Source organism: Phyllobates terribilis, unplaced genomic scaffold (genome assembly GCF_046119375.1).
Source record: "Phyllobates terribilis strain yellow unplaced genomic scaffold, ASM4611937v1 Scaffold_243__1_contigs__length_2969482, whole genome shotgun sequence".
NCBI classification, from domain to species: Eukaryota; Metazoa; Chordata; class Amphibia; order Anura; family Dendrobatidae; genus Phyllobates; species Phyllobates terribilis.
In genome coordinates, this window is record NW_027363003.1 from 270,038 (window position 1) to 292,253 (window position 22,216).

The following is a 22,216-nucleotide window of genomic DNA, read 5'->3' on the forward strand; positions in this document are numbered from 1 at the left end:
TGTAATTATAATGTAGCATAGAAGTGTTACAATGTCTCAATATTTATTTATAATCTTATACAGTAAAATTGTAGTTACATAGTTTCTACCGTGTTTCCCCGAAAGTAAGGCCCCCCCGAAAGTAAGGCAGGGTGGGGGGTTTCGGGGGGTCCGCCAATGTAGGGCACCCCCCGATTGTAAGGCAGGGTAGCGGCGGGGGGGGCGGGGAATGTAAGGCTGATTGGCCGATCAGCCTGTTCGTCACAGGCTCCGTACCGTAGTCCCTGCTGGCCACCAGCCCGAGCTGTGATTGGCCAGTCAGCCGGCTCGCAGCTGATTGGCCGAATCAGCTGCGACGTCACCGCCTACAGGCTCGCTCCGATTGGTCCAGCTTCCCCGGCATCCGAATCGTCAGCCCGGCACCGCAGAGGAGATCGAAACAGAAGGAAAGTAACGGTAAGTTCCGAAACTCTCTCTGTGTGTGTGTGTGTGTGTGTCTGTGTGTGTGTGTGTGTGTGTACGGTATGTGTACGGTATGTGTATGGGTGCCGTATGGGGCTGTATGTGTCAGTGTGTGTACGGTACCGGTACGATATGTGTGTGGGTGCCGTGTGGGGCTGTACCGGTACCGTATGTGTCAGTATGTGTGGTGGCAGAGTGGGGGGCAGAACCACTGTATGGGGATGCTGCAGGGGGGAGGATGGGGAGGGTTGCCGGACTGTTAATAAATGTTAATTTTATTGTTAAAAAAAATTGTCGTCATTTTTTTTCCCAATGTAAGGCCTCCCCCGAAAGTAAGGCAGGGTGGGACTTTTGGGGGTAAAATTAATGTAAGACAGGGCCTTACTTTCGGGGAAACACGGTAGTAGTTCATGTATGTATATATATATACACTTGTCTAAGTAGAGATTGTGTATAATTGTATTTATATATATGTTTATAAAATATATATATATATTAATTAATAAATTAGAACTTCATATATAAATTTAAGTAACAATATTTTGAATTACATTAGAACCAACCAATATATGTATAAGATATTTAAATAATTCTGTTTCTGTATGAATTTGATATTTAATTTTATTTTCTTATATTTCCTTAGAGTTTTCATTCCAAAGCAGGATTTGATCAAACAACTCTAAAATGGATTTATTTCTTTATTCACACAGGAAGCTGAAAATTGCATGATTTATGTGTAACATTAATTAATTAATATTTTCTGTGCATGAAGTGTTCGTGCAAATTAAAGTAGCTTTACAGCATGACGTGTGACAGCTGCGGCCTTTGAACTTTGAGCTAATAGTATAGATCCTATTCATTCTATTTTCAGCTGATGTAACTTAAGACCGGGCAGCCAGTGAAAAAAGAATCTATAAGGCTGAGTTCACACGATGCGTATTTCATGTGTTTCCGCAGCGTTTTTGCAGTTGCGTAAACGCCGCGGAAACGCATGAAAAACGCATGGTAGAAGGGAAGCAATGTTCCCCAATTGAAATCCGCATGTACTGTGCCCATGATGCGGATTTTTCCGCAGCGTAAACGCTGCGCTCAAAAATCCGCAGCATGTCATTTAATTTTGCGGAAACGCGGCGTTTTCGCCGCCATTGACTTGCATTAGAACGCGCCAATTCCGCAAGACTGCATCTGTACTTGCGTAATTGGTGCGTTCTAATATGCGGATGGTACCCGGGTGTGGAGGAGAGGAGAGTCTCATCCACACCCAGGTACCATTAAAAAAGCTGTAAAAACAAGAATAAAATAAAAAATATATATATACTTACCATCTGTCGGCCCGCGCAGCGCTCCTGCTTGCTTCCCGGCACTTGCAGTGAGTTGTAGGACCTGCGGTGACGTCAGAGTCATGTGACGGGTCACGTGACGCTGACGTCGGCAGGTCTTTCAATTCAAAGTTGCCGGCAGCCGGGAGAACGGAGTGAGCAGGACAGCGCGGGCCATCGGAGGTAAGTATATACACTCTCTAGGGTCACACTGTATAAATCCATGCTGTTTGCATGGATTTATATAGTGTGACCTAGTTGTCAAGCACTTTCCAAGAGATGCTAAAATCACCAGTAAAGCGCTTGTCAATCTGCATGCGGAAACGCATGTGAATCTGCATGTGGATCCGCATGTATTCTGCAGGAAAAACGCATTTCTGCATGCGTTTTTTCTGCCAGGGAGATGCAGAAATGATGCAGAAATTTTCTGCTTCATTTCTGCATCGTGTGCACATAGCCAAACAAGAGTTTTTTTTTTCAAGTATCTGAAATTTCAGCAACTTACTCTCATATTATATAATATGTACTTGGGGAATATTCAAAGAATATTAAGATATTTAATTGATATGACAATGCGCATTAATAAATTGGGATACAACAATTTTGGGTTAAATATATATATATCTAAAACTTCATATGTGGAATGTTTGAGTTGAACAGATCTGTGAATGTCAGAGTGAAGGTGACAGATGAGTAAATCAGCAGCTGCTAAGTGTGATTGATGTGACAGAGGCCTCGTACGTTTGTATGTTTGGAAAAAAAAAATGTTTCTTTATGTGAAGGTACAAAAATATATTTAATTCTGAAAAAAAATTATAATACATAATTAGGTATTATCTACATATATATATACTTCTATATTTCTTTAATAATTATTATTTCTTGATTTAACTAATAGTGGATAAGGGCAACCACACATCAAAATGGTTTACAAAGCAAATTTATATTTAGAATAATTTTCCACATGATAATATTCTTGAATAACTATGATATTATTTTTAATGGTTACCTAAATAGGTACACACCTCTCTGTAGACAAATCTATGCTACTCATCGATATGAAATTTATGCAAAATGTTCATAGAAGAATAATTATTTTTAATTTGGTTCTGATATATACATAAATTTTATAAAATAATATTTTTTGGTATTAAAGGGGAAAATGTGTTTTTGATCCTGATTACATAATCACTTTTGATCAATACTTATTTTTTCACACATTTTAATAAAGAAGAAACAATAATAGAATCATAGAATCATAGAATGGTAGAGTTGGAAGGGACCTCCTGGGTCATCTGGTCCAACCCCCTGCTCAAAGCAGGATTCACTAGATCATCTCAGACAGATGTCTGTCCAGCCTCTGTTTGAAGACGTCCATTGAAGGGGAACTCACCACCTCTCGTGGCAGCCTGTTCCACTCATTAATCACCCTAACTGTCAAAAAGTTATAAGGTACAATGGTATAATTAAGAAGGGTATTACATGCAAAGTTGCATAGTTTAATAATTTTTTGGTGATACAAGGTTATGACAAATATGAAATCATCCAGATAATGGAAATATAAAGGTATTTTTTATGGAGAATATAATTACTCTTCATTTGTCATTAACATATGAAGGCCTTATTTTTATTTTCATTTTTACATTTTTATTCTTACTTATTTTCTTATTTTTCCATTTTTCAGTTTTAATTTTCAATTTTTGATTTTAATTCAGTTCAATATTTCAACTGAGAAAACACATTAATATTTAATGGGGTAATGTCTAGTACAAAGAATATTGCTTCATTAAATATAATGATGATATGAATTAATATAAGAAAAATGTTTACATTTTCTGAGTAAACACAACAATTCATTCATTCATTCTTACATTCATATATTTATTCATTTTAGTTCAGCAGTATACATTCTTTGGTATTATTGGTTTAATAAAGATATAAACACTTGTTGTTTCAAAACACACTGACACCTATGGGTTGGAAAAGGCAATTACACCTATGACATAAAAATGTTCTATCACATGAAGAACTTGATTAATAATGAATTATTATCTATTATTGTTTATTATTCCAAACATAATTTATTTTAATATTTTGATAATAATTAGATGGATATTATTGATTGCTATGGTACGCTGTGATATTATAGGTTAGGAAAGTTGCCAGATTTGGTATCAGATTAGGGAATGAAGACTTCAATCAAGACATCGCAATTATGAATTCTATCTTAATAAAGACTTTCATATTTATAAATCAAAGAGACTCTCAGAGGTTACAAGAAGACGCAACCGATATCCGGAAGTCTCAGAAGGTAACAGGTGTGAATGCTGAGTGATAATAGACTGTGTCAGATACAATTCACACCACTGATCACCGGGACGGCAGAGGACGATGATCCTATATGAACTGTGTTGTGTTCAAGTTTCATCACGTTCCAGTGGTTTCTTATCACCTGCAACGCTTCAATGAAAGCTGGTGAACAGGTAATACCTGGCATATGTGTCCTGTATATAAAGGACTGAGTACTGGTTATGGGGCTATATAAAGCAGGGAAGTGTCAAGTTAACCCTTGCTTTACTGACCAAAGACGTCACATCTGTTCCAAAAGTGACATGAGACCAGTGCAGATGACACGGGGAAGATTCCAGAATATCCAACGTCAGTCCAGGTGACATCACACAGATATTAAAGCTACATTTCATCCATAGACTTTGTTTTCTTATCAGTTGACACACATGATCTTTCTAATAAAGAATACAGTTTATGGACTGCACAATGATGAATACAATTATGGACTGTACAATATCTACACGCTATAATTTATTTCAAAGGAGTTTTCATCTAAAGACTGTGTTATAAAAGAACCAAGAAGAAGACGAGACGACGACCCGATGACATCAGATGATGACGATTGGACCCGCGATTACTTCAATTTAGATATAGGGAAGTATAATTATACATATTAAATGAATATTAGTCACGGCTTACCATAACATGAATTCACATCATTATATAACAATAATCAGATATTGATATTATTATTATTATTATTATGGAAATTTAATGATATTGCCAAGGAAGAAGGAAAGAAAAAATGATTGTTATCCTAATGATAAACCTGTCTTCTTTTGAGGATTTTTCAGTCCTTTTTATCCTCAAAAAGGGGGGAATGTTAAATAATTAATAATCGATAATCATTTTTCTTAAATCTGAGTTCTATGCATCAGCCATCGTGTCTAGTTGACATGCGCTATTTGTGTGTGTATTTTTGGTTCACTACCATATGTAGAACAGGTGTCCATACGACTGGCTATAAAAGCCCATGGTACAGAAAGGGGGGGGCTCTCTTGCTCTTCCCACCCCACAAGACACAGAATCTTCATGCTGAGAAGTATCTGACATGTAGGCCTGGACACGTGCTGGATAAAGACATGATTTACCAGCCAGGATCCAAGGAAAGATGGGTGAATCTCAACAATTAAGCTAATTATGGACAAATGGACAATTACTTTATAACTAATTATTGTATGTACCTGCTGCAATCTGATTCTTTTTAATGGACAATCCAAGAATAAATAGATACATTTTTTTATAAGAATATCGTGATATTGATACTTTGAGAAGTCCTCAGTAGAAAAAATAATACAGAAAGAGTATTATTTTACAGCCGCGCATGACGTCACTGCCATGCGCGGCTGACATGGAAAGATCAGCTCCCGGAAGTCACTCCCATGCCGGGTCTGTGTGTGCGGGGAGCAGTGACTTCACTCTCCTTCATAGCCGGCACACAGCTTAGCCGTGCTGCGGCTCCTGCTGCTGCCGGGCTATAGCGTGTGCCCGCTTATTAAAGGACATGAATATTCACCCCCTCCCCACGCCCATGGGCGTGGAGAGAGGTTGAATATTCAAGCCCTTTAATAGCGGGCACAGGCGATTCCGGCAGCAGCAGGAGCCGCAGTGCGGCTACACTGTGTGCTGCTATTAAGGAGCATGAATATTCAGTGCTCCCCATGCCCCATGGGCGTGGGGAGCAGTGAATATTAATTTGCTGTAGCAGCGGGGACAGTGTAGGCTGCAGCGGGCGGCCGCTGCCTCCTGTGCCCCGCTCCTCCACCGCTACCCCCACACCCCACATATATATATATATATATATATACACACCCCCCCCCAACATTCGGACTATAAGATGCACCCCCCATTTTCCACCAAAATTTTGGAGGAAAAAAGTGCGTCTTATAGTCTGAAAAATACGGTAGATTATTAAATTAAATAGAGATTTAGGATTAAATCAGTGTAGGGTGCGGACAACCCCTTTAAATTGTTAATTGAAATAAAAACAGTTCCCCGTTGTATTAATAAGGCAGTGATTCCAACTGTATTACCACTGGGAGACCCCCAACTCACACTCCTATTTCCCGAGTGCCTTCCACGCCAAGCTTGGTTATGGAGGCTTTGGATTACCATCCATACTGTTCAGCACAGATCATGCTTCTTATGTCTTCATCGATCCCCCAGAACACAACCCTGCATTACCGCGTCCTTCAGGCTTTGTCCAATTATTTTCTCCAAATTTGTTTGCCGATCAGTGGCAAGAGGCTGTTGAGCTACTCAGTCTCCTTGTTTCTTTGGAAAATTGGCACACTCTTGCATATAACAGTAGAGAATGGCCAAATCTTACGGAGACACTGGTAGATCGCAACGAAACATGGAGAGAGCAGATGTTCAGCAGTGAACTTGGAGTCTCCCTCCTCTATGAAGCTTTGCCGTACACATCTGACTTACTCCTGAGGACTTCTCGTAATTCACATGTGCAAAAATAGTTCAATCCACAACTAAAACGCTGGAACCAACTCGTGGAAAACTGGATAAAGATAGATAAAAGGCACATTACCTGTGGGTAGCCCAAGTGTGAAGTAATTGTCAGGTCCAGGATTGAACTGGGCGATGCGATTACTTAGGTATTTTGCTGCCCATTCGCTGGCCAGGGCATAGTCATCAAGAATCACCAGCCGCATGATTGTGCCCACAAGCTCTCGCCTGGCAGCATGTGGCTAACAAACTGAAAAGAGAAGCGATACACAAGATAAGAGGTGACACAATAATATACAAAAGAGGTAACACAATAATACACAGTCGTCAAGTTTGGAGACTGAAACACATTCTGGCTTTCATAAAGTTTGCTGCTTCAGTTTTTATAGTGTCAATTTGCATTAACTGTAGATTGTTATGAAGAATGATCAGATGAATTGTTAAAAAAAAAAAAAATGCATATTAATTTTTTCCCAAAGAAATTACTTAACCACAAAACCCTATCACTACACTATGTGTGCTGGAGCCTGCTTCTCCGGGTCCTACATCACCAAAGCTTGGCACTTCGGGGACACATACCTCCCGTCCACGACCTGTCCGGCAGCAACCTTACATACCCCCCCTCTGCCCAAAGCAGGGGGGGCTTGGCACCTTCTGCCACCATACAATAGATACACAAAAGGTATAACGCAGTGTTTCCCAAACCCCATCCTCACAGACCCCACAGGTCGTATTTTCAGGATTTCCTTAGTATTACAAAGGTGACTGAAGTATCATCAAGGCATCAGGAATTCTCTCACCTGTGTAATACTAAGGAGATTCTGAAAACATGACCTATGGGGGTCCGTAAGGATGAGGTTTGGGAAACACTGCTATAACAGAACAAAACTAAAAATAACCAGTCCATACAGCACGGCATCAGCCGTTTAAATGTAGTGCTTTTCTCGGCCTCCAGCAGACTGAGCAGCACATGCAAGGTTTGCTCACCTTGCACAACACACAGCACCACTGAGACAGGCGCAGCTGTCTTAAATCAGCCTTCCAAGACCTGGACTGGAGGTAAGTGAGCAGCTATTTCCCCCCAACTCTTTCAGCTGCTCTTAAAACCCGGCCCTTTAATCCGGGCCCATTAACTCCCTCCCAGCACTATGTGTTCTGGAGCCTGCTTCTCCATGTCCTACATCACCGAAGTTTGGTACTTCGGGGACACATACCTCCCGTCCACGACCTGTCTGGCAGCCACCTTACAGTGTGCTGCACTGAGTTAGACCAGAAATGAACCAGAAGATACCTGAAGGTAACTGCACAGCCAGAGTAAAAAATGTTTCTCTTTGTTTTCACTCTCACCCCTATAGTCCTACACGTTCTACTAACCCTTCTAATCCCTACACCTAGTAATGAACTGGTCATCTCTCCCTCCATCTCACCTCCTCCTCAGATCTGTTCCTCAACATACAATCCTCTGTCTCTAAACACAGACAGCCACCTCACGCTCGCTCCTTCTGCTCCTCACTGCTGGCGATATCTCTCCAAATCATGGCCCTCCTCACCACATCCCCACAGTCACTTCTACCTCTCATCCACAATCTATCAAATTTCCGCAACATTTCTAACCCTATACCCATTGCCCATCCCCAGCTTCCCCAATCCCACTAACAGGAGCTCTATGGAATGCTCTCTCCGTCTGCAACAAACTTTTCATTACTAACAAACTTTCCTTCCTTGGCATCAATGGTACCTGACTCACCCCCTCTGACATGGCCTCTCCAGCTGCACTTTCATACGTTGGATTCCACCTTTCCCACACCCCTCGCCCCATCGGCAAGCATGGCAAAGGAGTTTGTTTTCTCCTGTCAGATAACTGTACTCTGCTGCCCGACTAATCCACCTGTCCCCCCCACTATTCCCTGGCCTCTCCCCTCTGTCAATCCCTTCACTGGCTCCCCATTATCCAGAGACTCCAGATGAAAACCCTAACCATGACATACCAAGCCATCCACAACCTGTCTCCTCCATATAACTGTGACTTAGTGTCCTGGTACTTACCTGCACGCAACCTCCAATCCTCACAAGATCTCCTTCTCTACTCCCCTCTTATCTCCTCTTCCCACAATCGCACGCAAGATTTCTCCCATGCATCCCCCTACTCTAGAACTCTCTACCCCAATATATCAGACTGTTGCCAACCGTGGAAACCTTCAAAAGGAAGCTGAAGATCCACTTCTTCTGACAAGCCTACAATCTGCAGTAACCACCGCTCCATCATACCACTGCACGACCAGCTCTACCCTCACCTACTGTATCCTCACCCATTCATTGTAGACTGTAAGCCCTCGCGGGCAGGGTCCTCGCTCCTCCTGTACCAGTCGGTGATTTGTTTTTGTTCAAGATTATTGTACTTGTTTTTTGCTATGTATATCCCTTTTCACATGTAAAGCTCCATGTAATAAATGGCACTATAAAAAATAATAACTTAATAGGGGGAGGTTAATTTGCTGTGGAGACTTCAGGACTCCGAAAAAAGTCCAGCAAGTCCCTGTATCACTTCCTACATAGGATTCAGCTATGGAATTGGTTCAACACCAGTGCAGAGCTTGCTCAAGAATGGCAGCAGGCGGGCGTCAGTGCATCTGTACACACCGTGAGGAGAAGGATTTTGGAGGCTGTGCTGGTGTCAAGTAGGGCAGCAAAGAAACCACTTTTCTCCATGAAAAAGATGAAGAACAGGATTATAAAATGCAGTAAACTACAGTGATTGGATTACAGAGGACTGGGGTAAAGTTATTTCCCTGATGAAGGCCCCCTTCAAACTGTTAGGGACATATGGAAGAATGAATGTCCGGAGAAGAAAAGCTGAGTGCTACTTTGAGTCCTGTGTTATGCCAACAGTAAAGCACCCGAGACGAGTCATGTGTGGAGTTATCCATCATCAAAAGGGAGTGGGCTCACTCACAATTTTGCCTAAGAACACTGCAGGAGCATTTTTGGTGATTAACAATGCATATATCAGCATGACGGAGAATATGTCACAAGGCAAAAGTGACAACTAAGTGTCTGGGTAACATTGACATTTTGGGTTCATGGCCAGTAAACTCTCCAGATCTCAATTCGATTGTGGTCACTCCTCAAAAAGCGGGTGGACAAACAGAAATGTATGTAGTGAGCTCCTAGCACTGATTAGACAAAAATTGTCCATCGTCAGTCAGGATTTGGCCCAGCAGCCGATATCCAGCTGCCAAGGCGAAGGGAACGAGTCTTGAAAAATAAGGGTCAACACTGAATATTGAATCTTTCCATAAACTTGATGTATTTGTCAATAAAAGTGTAAAACTTATAAAATGCTGATAATTGTACTACAGTAACCACAGAAACATCTGACTAAAAGATCTAAAAACACTGAAGTGAACACCAAAATTTGTATCAGTCACAAGACTTTTGGCCAGAACTGTACATAAAGTGACACAAAACAAGACATAGGTCAAAAAAAATTCTCCATCTTCTTCGTTCCGTCAATCCGTGAAAAATGGGACTGCACTCAGATGTCATCTGAGTGCAGTGCGATCTTTTCGAAGGACTCATTAACTTGCATGGCCGAACGTGATCCGAATATTAGATGAAACTCAAGCATAGTGATTTTTGTCCTCGGACAGACTGTCTATGGGGCCGTGCACATGTGCGATTTTTCTCCTTGGACAAACACTGGTCACAGTGCGATTCAATGTTTTGTCAGATCGCACTCCGACCGAAAACACTGCTATCTGCACCTGCCTTAACATTGCAACGCTAACAATAGTAATCTCAGCAAGGACTGCTGGGAGATTTCAGCTCAGAAGCCTGCAGATCTCTGAACGCAGCTCTAGACTATCACTGGCTGTAACTCAGGATTAGTAATCGATACGTTTTTCGAAAGTTACACAATAAACTATAATAAATTACTCTCATGTGAACACAAATTCTAAAGGAGAACTCCAACACTAAGATATTAACTTAAGGAGGAATTCACACATCCGTGGTGGGATCCGAGGACCCGGCCCGGCTCTCCGGACCTGATCAGTGCCACATCTATTCCTAGGAGGTAATCACAGATCAGCACTGGTGACCCAGCGGTTGTCAGATCTGAGCTCGCTCCGTGGAGCACAGATGTGTGAATTCAGCCTTACAGAAGTTGTCCCAGAGTAGAAAGCCAGAGCTGTTGGATTACAGCGCCACCCCTAGGTACAGGCTGTGTGTGGCATTACAGCTCAGCACCTGTCACGTCACTAGACCGGAGCTGTAGTACCAGACACAACCTGGGGCCAGGACTGGCGCTCTGTGTTCCTTTTTCTCATGGACAAACCCTGTGCAGAAAAATACAGAATCCAGGAACCTCCAAACATGGCAGACATCGCCAAGTTCTAACAGTGCATAATGGGCGCAGCTCCAGCCATACTGTCAGTGACTGGAAACCTGGTTTATAGTCCAACTGCTGACAGGTGAGAGGCTGCGGCCCCCTGTAATCCCCGGCTCTGACCCGTCACCGACCATTGCTGCAGGGGACTAACCACATCCACAGGAAGCCAGGGTGCCCCCCCCCGGACTGAGACTGCCCCCCCCGGGAGCTCAGTGTGGGGTGCGCAGTCATCCGCCATGTCTCCCCAATACTCAGCAGCCTCACCACCCACAACTCGCTCTGCAGCCTCCTCCCTGGTAAACGTTAGAATGTATGGGCTCCTTCCAGGTATGACGTAGTTTGCGGGGGCGTGTCCTGACTGCATTATGGGCGTGTTCTAGTTTAGCACCAGACGCCAGAGATTCATGCAGAAAGTGATACGGTGAAGCTTCAGGAGGAGGTCAGTGCTGGGCTCTGGGGGATGCTGCTTGCTTTGGGTGGTCTGTGGGGCTGGTGGGGGCATGTTCTGGGTATTCTGGGGGGATGTTGCACGTGTGTGTGTGTGTCTTTCCTAAATTCCTAAACACCCACCGGAAAACTAAGGCGCCCGCGAGTTGCGGGGTGAATTGGCAACTCGGGGGTGTACTTATTTCCTCTGTGGGTAGGTCACAATTTTTTTTTTTACCGTCCAAGATCCATCTTGGCAAAAGTATGGTGGTAATTTCTGCCCTTCTGGACATTGGGGCGGGGTTTATTTTGATCGACGCTAGGTTCGATCAGGACCTCAAACCTCATAAATTTTCTGGCTCAACACCCATAATCGCCATTGACTCTGCACCCTTGAGCTAGGGGTATTTTACTCTTGTCGCTCGTGTGCTACATCTGCAGGTAGGGGCCTTGCACTCTAAATTTATTGACTGTTATGTGCTAGAGGGCTTGCCCTCTCCTGTGGTCCTTGGACTACCTTGGTTTACGCTGCACAATCCTGTGGTAGGTTGTGTGCCCACTATGCGTCTTTTAAGCGTTTCCGCAGCGGCAATTCCATTGCAGAAACGCTTAAACGCTTGGTAGAAGGTCTGCAATGTTCCCCAATGATAATCCCCATGTGCTGTGCACATGCTGCGGAAATTTCCGCTGCGCATTATCAGTGCGGAAAAATCCGCAGCACTACCAATTATTTTGCGTAATCGCAACGTTTTCGCCTCCATTGAATGGCTTAATATCCGCATGACTACATGTGCACATGCGGATATTAAGCGATTCAACGTGTGGATGGTACCCGGGTCTGGAGAAGAAGAGACTCTCCTCAAGACCCGGGTACCATGGTACCTGTAGTAAAAAAAAAAAAGAAAAAAATACATTATTCTTACCTTGTGATGGCCCCCTGTCTTTTCTCCGCTGCGCCCAGTCTCTTGTACGGCTCGTCAGCGGTCGCGTGATCTGTCACATGACTAAATGACGTCATGGAAGGTCCTTTCACACCACCGTGAGCCGTACAAGAGACCAGGGGCCATCAGAAGGTAAGTAAAATGTTTTTGTTTTTTGTTTTTTTTACCATTTTTAATCTTTTTTCTTCAACTATTAACTTGGTCACACTATATAAATCCATGCTGGTTGCACGTATTTATATAGTGTGACCAAGTTGTCAAGCACTTTCCAAGTGATGCTAAAATCGCTTGGAAAGCGCTTGACAACCCGCATGCGGAAATGCATGTGAAAAAACGCTTCACTTACACTTGTCCCTGGCAGGAAAAACACATGTAAAATCCGCATGCATTTTTTTCTGCCAGGGAGATGCAGAAACGCTCAGGAAAAATCCAGAGCATTTCTGCATCGTGGGCACTTAGCCGTAGACTGGCAGACTCGGGAGGTGGTAAAATGGAGCGAGTATTGCCAAGAACACTGCTTGGTCACTCGGATAGCCACGGTGGGTCTGATTTTAGGAATGTGTTTTCTGAACAGGGGAGTCAAGAACTTCCTCCCCATCATCCTTATGATTGCGTCGGCAATATTATTCCTGGGGCCAAGCTACCAAAAAAACAGGTTATATAATATCTCTGGTTCAGAGAGGCAGGCCATGAAAAACTAGATCACTGAAAGTCTACCAAAGGGCCATAAGACTTTCTTCATCTCCCGTTGCAGTGGGGTTTTTCTTTGTCAAAAAACAAACAAACTAGGGGTTGTGCCCCTGCCTTGATTTTTGCGAGTTTAATCAGATTAAGGTCTGGGATGCATATCCTCTCCCTCTCATCCCAGACCTCTTTAGAAAACCATTTGGCTCCTACAATTTGATTAAACTAGACCTCAGGGTGGCTTATAATCTCATTCACATTGAGGAGATGAGTGGAAGACGGCCTTCAATACTCCTGAGGGGCACTATGAAAACCTTGTGATGGCATTTGGGTTGACTAATGCTCCCATTTTTACTCATCTGGCAGGTAGATCACAACAAACCCATCTTGATGACATAATGGTAGACTCCATACTAAATAAGGAGGGAGTCACTGACTGTGGTGGCCCCTCCCTGGGCCGTGGCGATTGGTGACCCCCCCTTCTCTGCCCCTTACTGACCAGTGATCCTGAAGCCCCCGGAAGGATCCAATGAAGCGAAAGGGACGGCTGCTGCAAGCCGTCCCCTGGATACATAAACACCGGGACATCCCACGTTACTTCCTTTCTTTGCTGGTCCCGGAGTCGAATGTCATGGAGATTTCAGGATCAGGTCAGATTGCTGAGGCCCTCCAGGCTGGGTTTGCACAGGGGGGCGAGCGCTGGTTACAGGCTCTCATGTCGGGGCTCAGCGCTCATCCCCCTGGCCCCAAGCTCTAAATCCCCAGATCACCCTGCCCCTGGCCCTCAACCCCTTATGGGAACATCATATTCCCCAGTCCCAGTCCCCTCACCACTTGGGCCTACTCACTCCAATTGCCCACGATACAACGGTCCCCTCCACGGCGGTCGGGTCATCTGGAACGGGGGGCTGCATTACTTCCGCGGCCTGGTCCCGATCCCCATCCTCACCTGACCGCCGCATCCGCACAACTTTACAGTGTTCATCGGGCCACTCAACCCGGCACGGGACGGCAGGTGGCTGCGGTAGTGCTGCAGGCGCGCGCTGACTCGGGGAAGCGGGCAGACGTGGCGGTCCGGAAGCGGGCGCGCGACTCCACTAGGCCGAAGAGGCATGTTGGGGGAGGCGGAGCTGGAGGGCAGGAAGCGCTCGATGCGCATGTGCGGGGCGCATGTCCGCCTCACGTGACCCCGCAGGTCACGCCCCCCAGTCCAGAAAGCTGCGGGGCGGAGCAGGAAGCTGAAGCTAGTGCGGCAGTGGACCCTGCGCCTCACTCACAGCGGGCGCAGGGCTCCACTGCACTAATAAATGAGTGCGGGCTGTCTTCCATGTCGGCGGCGGGCACAGAGGGGATTCAGGTCTCCTGCCTGCCGCCGGCGCTGGAGACAGCATAGAGCCTGTTGTTCCCCACCCCTGTTAACACTCCCGTCCCGCATCCTGCCGAGGAGCGCCCTGGAGGGCGGAGGTCCAGCAGGCACTCCCGTCCTCCAGAGCGCTTTAGGCACAGCACCCCGCAGCCTCACAGAAGAAGCTGCGGGCCACTTAGTAACCATTCCCCGCCCCCTCAACACACAGCAGGGGCTGTGGCAGAGCAGAGCTCCAGACAGGAATCCTCTGCCGGGGGCTGTGCTCTGCCTCCCCCCCAAACAATCCCCCACAGAAAAACTCCTATTAAAAATAAAAGAAAAAGTTCCCAAAACAGAACACGTGACACTACACATCCAGGGGACATTGCGGCCCTGTAATCACCGCAGCCCATCCAGCGCCCAGTCACAGTATCAATACCCCACTGATGGACACGATACGGAGCCTAAACACTTCAGCGACCATCCTCGCCTCCCCCATATACCCCTATAATAGCGCAGCGACGCACGCGCTTGACACCGCTATAGCATTGCCCTGGCCACAAATAGCACCGACATGTCCCGGTGGGACACATGTAAACTGCGCAGAACCCCCCATACACCCTCAGGGACACAGAGACTCCAGGCGTACTCACTCTAGGCGAACTCGCTGTAGTTCCTCCGACGACAGATCTATGCCATCGCACACAAGTCACCGGCGAAGGAAGCGGACATCTCAAGCAAAGCGGAGATCGGCATCCCACAGGAGGGGTCACAGGTCGCAGTCCTCAAGGTGGCGCTCACCATCCTCTGCATCAGAGATGTCGAGCGCATCGTCGAGCCCCAACAGCCGCTTGCACCGATCCCGTCCTCCCGGGGACAGAAACTATACAATAGCACCCTCCAGAGCTTACAGTCTGCACGATACAACGATTTCACGCAGGTCTACGAGCACAGGCACGCCGCTCACCCCGAGCGAGACAGGTGTCAGAGTCCCTCCACACATCGGAGTCCCTCCTCCAGCCGCAGGAATGGGTGCGTGCAATATAAGTATAACTGGAATGGGAAATAGTAACACCAACTTAATAGCGGCCCTTAAGGCCATAGTCGAACAACTATCCGCGCCACCAGGCGCTATACATAATTCTACTAAAAGAACTCCACCATTAGCCAGCATACACAAGGACACATTCTTTTGCGGGAAAAGCCCATTGGGCTCACACATAGACGAGGAAACCAGAATTAAAATATGGAATAATGACTGCATCGACATTTGGTCACTTGTAACCGCTGACCAACATACTATAGACAAAGAGAAAAGGATAGCCGACAGACCATTCGACAGAAACAGACAAAAGGTTGCAATGACGATGAGTAACTGGTTACAGGCGTTTTCTGTGCTGGGTTCATCATGGGCCAAAAGCATCCGGAACGCTGCTCGGAACTATTCATATACCAGGATAGGGTGTATAACTCGTACAAAGCCCACGGCGGTTCAGCATGGTGGCGCTACGAAGAAGAGTTCCGGAGGTGGTTGGCCCTGCAACCACAGTTAGGCTGGGGGGTAAAAGCTACAGACGTATGGTTGCGATGAATGCTGTCACAGAAACACCATCCCTTTCCAACAACGGCTACTGGACAACAGACAACAGCAGGCCAAAATTCAGTGGTAGTACGTAGACCAGGGGCCTGCTGGCAGTGCAATGAGGGACACTGTCGTTTCTACGCCTTATGCAGATACAAACATGAATGCTCAGCCTGCGGTGCAGCCCACCCCGCGGCAAGATGTTCTCGTCCCACAAGCAAATTATCAATTAAACTCCCACAGTCAGAATCCAAGGACCCCGGTGAGCGTAAACGCGATGGGCCCCTGGCTAGACCAATATCCTAAGAAAGACGCAGCGGGACAGTTACGTTTTGGTTTCACATACGGTATTTTTCATCCCTTTCAAACTTAATAAATCGCCCACCTTTGCAAATAACCTTAAATCTGCAAAAGAGCACCCTGAAATACTTAGGCAAAAAATACAAAAAGAAGTAGCTCTAGGCAGAGTGGCGGGCCCTTTCCCAACACCACCATTCAGTAACCTAAGAGTTTCCCCTCTGGGAATAATCCCCAAAAAAGAGCCAGGTTCATTCCGGCTTATCCATCATTTATCTTACCCAAAAGGAGAGTCTGTAAATGACGGTATTTTGTCTGAAGACGCCTCGGTCTCCTACGCGTCGTTCGACAGAGCAGTAATGTTAGTACGCGATGCGGGGCCCGGAGCGCTGCTCGCTAAATCCGACATAGAATCCGCCTTTCGCCTACTACCGGTGCACCCAGATTGCTACCACCTGCTGGGATGCCAAGTGGACGATGAATACTTCTACGACACTTGCCTCCCAATGGGTTGTTCAATATCTTGTTATTACATCGAACTATTCAGTTCCTTCCTAGAATGGGTGTTGAGGTATGAAACCGGCAATAGGTCCGTCACACATTACCTAGATGACTTCCTATTCGTCGCACCCAAAGACTCATATCAATGCCAATCATTTCTTAACGAATTCACAAACATCTCTCGACGGTTCGGAGTCCCATTATGCCCTACAAAAACCATAGGCCCCACAACAAAGCTATCGTTCTTAGGCATCGAAATCGACACCACAGCAAGGTTATTCCACCTCCCAACAGAAAAAATACAAAAAACACTACACCTCGAGTGATTTTGCACAGTACGGAAAGTAACACTACAACAGATGCAAGTGTTACTAGGCCTCCTCGTGTTCGCGAGCCAGGTGATGCCAGTCGGAAGGGTTTTTTCTCGTCGTTTATACCTTGCAACAAAACGTGCATTAAAACCGAGTCATAGAATCAGAATCAGCAGGCAGCTTCGGGCGGACTTAGAGGTGTGGAAAACATACTTACAATCATTCAATGGTCACACGTTATTTATGTCAGCAGAACAGTCCAACATTGAACTAACATTATTCACCGGGGCAGCAGAAGTGGGCGGATATGCAGCGATACTAGATAACCAGTGGTGCACAGGCTTATGGCCTCCGTATTGGTCTGAACAAGGGTTAACAAAAAAACAGACACTCCTGGAACTTTTCCCAATAGTGGTAGCCATAGAAATATCGGGCACGTACCTAGCGAACAAAAATATACGCTTCATAACAAATAACACCAGCCTAGCGCACTGCATTAATAAGATGGCATCATCGTTTCTCCCAGTGCTAGGCCTACTACGCCGGCTAGCATTCCTGTGCCTAAAACACAATGTATGGGTCCGCGCTAGCCACAATGTGGAGGGGGGATCTAACGCTGCTGCTAACGCTTTATCACAATTCAATTGGCAGGTTTTCAGAGAGCGCCTCCCCAAAGCCCACCCGTCGGGCACCAGTTGCCCACCCTCCCCATGGGATCTAGTGGCGAACAGCTGATGCCATTAATCAGAGCGTCAGTCGCCCCGTCAATGTGGAAAGCATACGGTAAGGCATGGGAAGACTGGACACGACTAGTAGCAGGCAGACTGGTTGACCAATGTGAACAAGCCAGACTAGATGTAACCATAGAATTTCTCCACCAGCTAATAATGAGGGGAATATCAGGGGCGTCAGCGCAGCGGTGGCGGACCGGAGTAGCATTTCATTTCCAACTACTGAATTGGGGAGATGTGACAAAAAGATTCATCATCAGTCAAGCCTTAAAAGGGTGGAAAAGAGGTCAGACAAGTCAGGAGTGCAGACATCCCGTGTCACTAAATCTGCTCTCAAAAATCATATCCCTAACACCATTAACATGCCACTCACAATTTGAAGCAACACTACTGTCTACTGCATTTGTGATCGCCTTTTTCGGGGCACTACGCATAAGCGAATTAGTCCCTCGATCCAAAATCACCACCAGTGGAGGCTTATTACACCAGGACGTAGTCATAGCCAATAATGCAATACGCCTACGCATACGCAAATCCAAAACAGACCCAACGGGCAAGGGCACTTGGGTGCTTCTAAAACCCACAAACAGTACACTGTGTCCGGTAACAATAGAAAAAACATATGCAGCCATCAGGCCACAAAGTAATTTCTTCCTATCACACATTGATGGAACGCCATTATCAAGATACCAGTTCCAATTTATATTTAATAAATGCCTAACATCAGCAGGGAACCACCCCAAAGATTACGGGACACACTCATTCCGCATAGGCACGGCCACGGAAGCAGCTAGAGCAGGACTGTCTGGAAGTGCAGAGGATAGGCAGATGGCGATCCGTGTGTTTTGCGAGATACATAAGACCGGACTTGTTATCCTAACGTGGTTTGTTTCTTTTACAGGTGACGATAAGCCAACAGTGTGGGTGATAGGACACTCGTACATATACTGGGCAGAAAAAAGGGCGACAGTCCGCCCAGGCGGGAGGAATATGGGGTTTCATGACACATATTTCAACTGGAGAGGTATTAGAGGCCTGCGATGGCCACAGGTACTAATGGAGGTAATCAACATAGGGAGAGAAGCAACAGGTCCGGTTATCTTAGTTATACACGCCGGGGGGAACGACTTCGGTCATTACAAGAGCGCATAACTAATGGCAATAATGAAGCTAGACACTGAGCGCTTCAGAGCATTTTTTAGTAAACTAACTATAATATGGTTAGAGATTGTGCCGAGAACGGTATGGCGAGGTGCGCGAGACAGTGCAGCCATCGAACGGACAAGGCGGCTAATAAATATTCGGATGGCAAAATTTGTAAAGGAAAGAGGTGGTGTAGTGATAAGACACCGAGAACTGGAAGGAGATAAAGCTGGCCTCATACGGCCCGACGGTGTTCATTTTACGGATATTGGACTGGACATATTCCTGTCAGGACTCCAGGACGGAGTGGAGCAAGCGTTAATGATGATGGGTGGGGGTCGGAGTCCTGCATACGAGTACGCAGGATCCTCCTTGGCCTGAAATAGAAAGGACATGTTGGAAAGTTACTCTTGTTGGCCAACTTGCCGGTGTGGAGACACAGGGCATGCTGCAACAAGCGGAATTATTTTTGGAAATAAAATGCCTTTCTAATGGAATGAGTTAAAGAGTTAATAAAGCTGTGACCTATCCTCACCCATCCAGTTGTAAGAGTTACATTATTGTATTGTTAAGGAAGGGGTGGCGGTAGGGGGCCTGAGCGTCGGGGTTTGGTTGGGGGTCCCCACAGTCTAATTTATTCACCTCGTATCACATCAGGTACATGTCAGGCAGGTCTTACAGATACTCAAAGATAATACATTTCTCTGGTTTGACAAATAATTTATGTTCTCCATCAAGAGGTCCCTTTTTTGGGTTATTTCTTATCATTCACTGTTTTTGCATGGATCTGGCAAAAGTCCGGACGGTACTGGATTGTTATTATATTCAGGACTTAAAGGTGTTACAAAGTTTTTTGGGTTTTGCCAGCTGCTACTGTAAGTTCATCAAAAACTTTTTGGTAGTGGCCAAACCTCTGATGAACGATTTTGCCAAATAATAAACTCTTAATTTTTTTTTTCTATTTTTCTTTCCATTCTTGTACCTAAACACAATCCAGCTAAGTTTTAAAATTGAAATGAAGCCCCTGTACCCCCCTCTCTAGGTGCTTCTGTACCAACTCCTCCCTGGTCCAGGACAGTCTCTGTATCACGGCCTCCATCAATAACCTATTGACACATGATTGTGGCAGCCCTCACGTGCTGGTATATCACGCTGCCAATAGAAATGGGAAGCGGCACAGAAATCACAAAATAAAGGCAGTGTTTGTGGTAATGCAAGAATCCAACAAGCAGAGTAGTCCACACGTCGTACAACAGCCCAACATGGATGATGAAAAGCAGTGACCAGCCCAGGGGATGGGGATGACTCGGTACCCGGGCCTTTGCCTGGCCTTGGGGATGTCGCGGTGGTCGGCTCCCGGGCCCGTACCCTGGGGTCACTCTTTAAAAGGGTGGTTGTTTGTTAATTTTATGAACGTTAATGACGCCACCTGTGGTTTCTGATGATAATCACCAGCGCTGCGGCAGTCCACTGAGGCCGGTGATAAGGTTGCTCGATGGTATAGCTCCCCACAGGCGGAGCTAGGCCTCTGGGCAGCGTATGCAAGGGGAATGCAGGACAGGCGAGACCCAGCCGGGTCAGAGCAAGAACGGGGACGGACACGGTAGTCACTTCAGTACCTTTTACTGATGGAAAGTCAGGCACATCCCGGAGCACTGTAGGGTGAAGGGTGCATATCAGGATCCTCCCCAATGAGCGGGTGTAGGGCCTCCTGTTTCTTGCCTCTGCATAGTAAGTTTCTGACCTGCCTGGAGCTAGGCCTAACTTTGTCTCTGTCCTGCGCTGGCTGACCTTGTGGTAGGGCCGTTTCTTGGAGTACACGCTCCTCAGCTTGCGGGGCCTATGTGTCTCCCGGCTCTGTTACGTATCAGCACTCTAACGATCCTGGGACCTGTAGTTCTCCAGGGATTCCGGTTATGTCTTACTGGGTCGTAGAGATCCCGCTAAGCTTCAGACCTGGTGTCCGGTAAATTCTTCGGGGTGAGCTAATTAAGCTCCTCTGCCCCCTATGTATTCACTCTCCACTCACCTTTGGTCCCGCTCGGGCCCTCACTAGGCAACACACACTGCAGCCGGGACACTGCTCTTCTTCGCCGCTCTCAGAGCGTCGGCACACTCCTAGCTCTCTATCCTGAGCTGAGTTCTAGTCTGGAATCACTCTACAGACTGTACTGAACTCTTTCTGCAGGAACTGCTAGGCTCTGGCTCGACTGCACTGAGTCCTTCTGTGTCTGAGCAGGAAACTGCTGAATCACTTTCTGGGCTGCCTGGCTCCACCTTCCCTTTATATATCCCTAACGGGCTGCCTCTGGTGGTCTGAGGTGGAAGGTGGAGGTGTTTGAATGCTTATGAGGGCGTCTTGTGGAGGAATCCATCAATGCACACTTATAGGATCTGTGATACCAAGCGCAGCTGGGCGTCACAGCAGCGAACGTCGCGTCTTCAGGCGTCTGTGTAAGAACATCACATTTTTGTTTTCCTCCCTGAATAAGCACCAAATGGAATAGCTGAATGCCAGGATACAGAGACCGGCGGGGGGCAGGGAGGCGCTGTCCGCTGGATTTTGTGCTGGTTTCACAAGCGGTCACCCTGCAGTTTTCTCTGAATTTGCTGTGGAGACTTTTCACAACACATCTAATAATTGTGAACCTTCCACCTCACATGTTTATTATCTTGTCAGCTGGGCGGAATGAAAGCCGGACAAGAATGATCCTTATTACATATAATGGCTGCACTGAGCGATGGGGAAAAGCCGCAGAGGTCTGAGAGCAGAAGGGCAGAGGGGTTTCCTCTTCCTCATAGAAGAAAGTCTACAGGGACCAGTACAGAAGCCGGTGCAGAAGGGGAGACAAGGGCTGAGCCACTTACACAGACAGAAAGCTGAGGAGAGGAGGACATGTTATTACTCCAGGATCCGCTCCATTCCTTCCCTATGTGGCATTCAAGCCCTGAGCTCGGCTTTTCTGGAGCCCCATAGAGAATGAATGGAGCTGCAGTTGATCCCTGACTTTCCACTCCTTCCCGATCAGACAATGGTTCGCAGCGGTCAGACCCCACAATCAGTAAGTGATTACCGAGCCTGTGGATAAGTGATAACTTGTTTTCTTCAGACATCCCCTTTAAGCAATGGAGCATGGCAGCAGAGAAGGTGGGAGAAGGCGCTGGTTACAGGGGAGACTTTACCTCTGGAGGCCGCATATAGGACATGTGAGGGGCGGACACTTCCCGTATTCATCATTACTGAGCCCCCGCTCTGTACGGCTCTTACCTGAGCTGCAGGAGACGCAGCAGTTACT

At 46.3% G+C, this 22,216-nt stretch overlaps 1 protein-coding gene across 3 annotated transcripts in view; it reads right to left on the minus strand.

The window, feature by feature from the left end:
• Positions 1-14,192, minus strand: part of LOC141217692 (uncharacterized) — a 50,598-nt gene extending 36,406 nt beyond the window's left edge. The window contains exons 1-2 of one of the 3 annotated variants that reach the window (XR_012286492.1): positions 13,960-14,172; positions 6,652-6,819 (exon numbers count right to left, since the gene is read on the minus strand). The gene's annotated coding sequence lies outside the window, so the exon portion shown is untranslated. Of the gene's footprint in view, positions 1-6,651; positions 6,820-13,858 lie in introns of all 3 variants that reach the window. The other 2 variants (XM_073665830.1, XM_073665829.1) reach the window with 2 other exon arrangements.
• Positions 14,193-22,216: the final 8,024 nt, after the last annotated feature.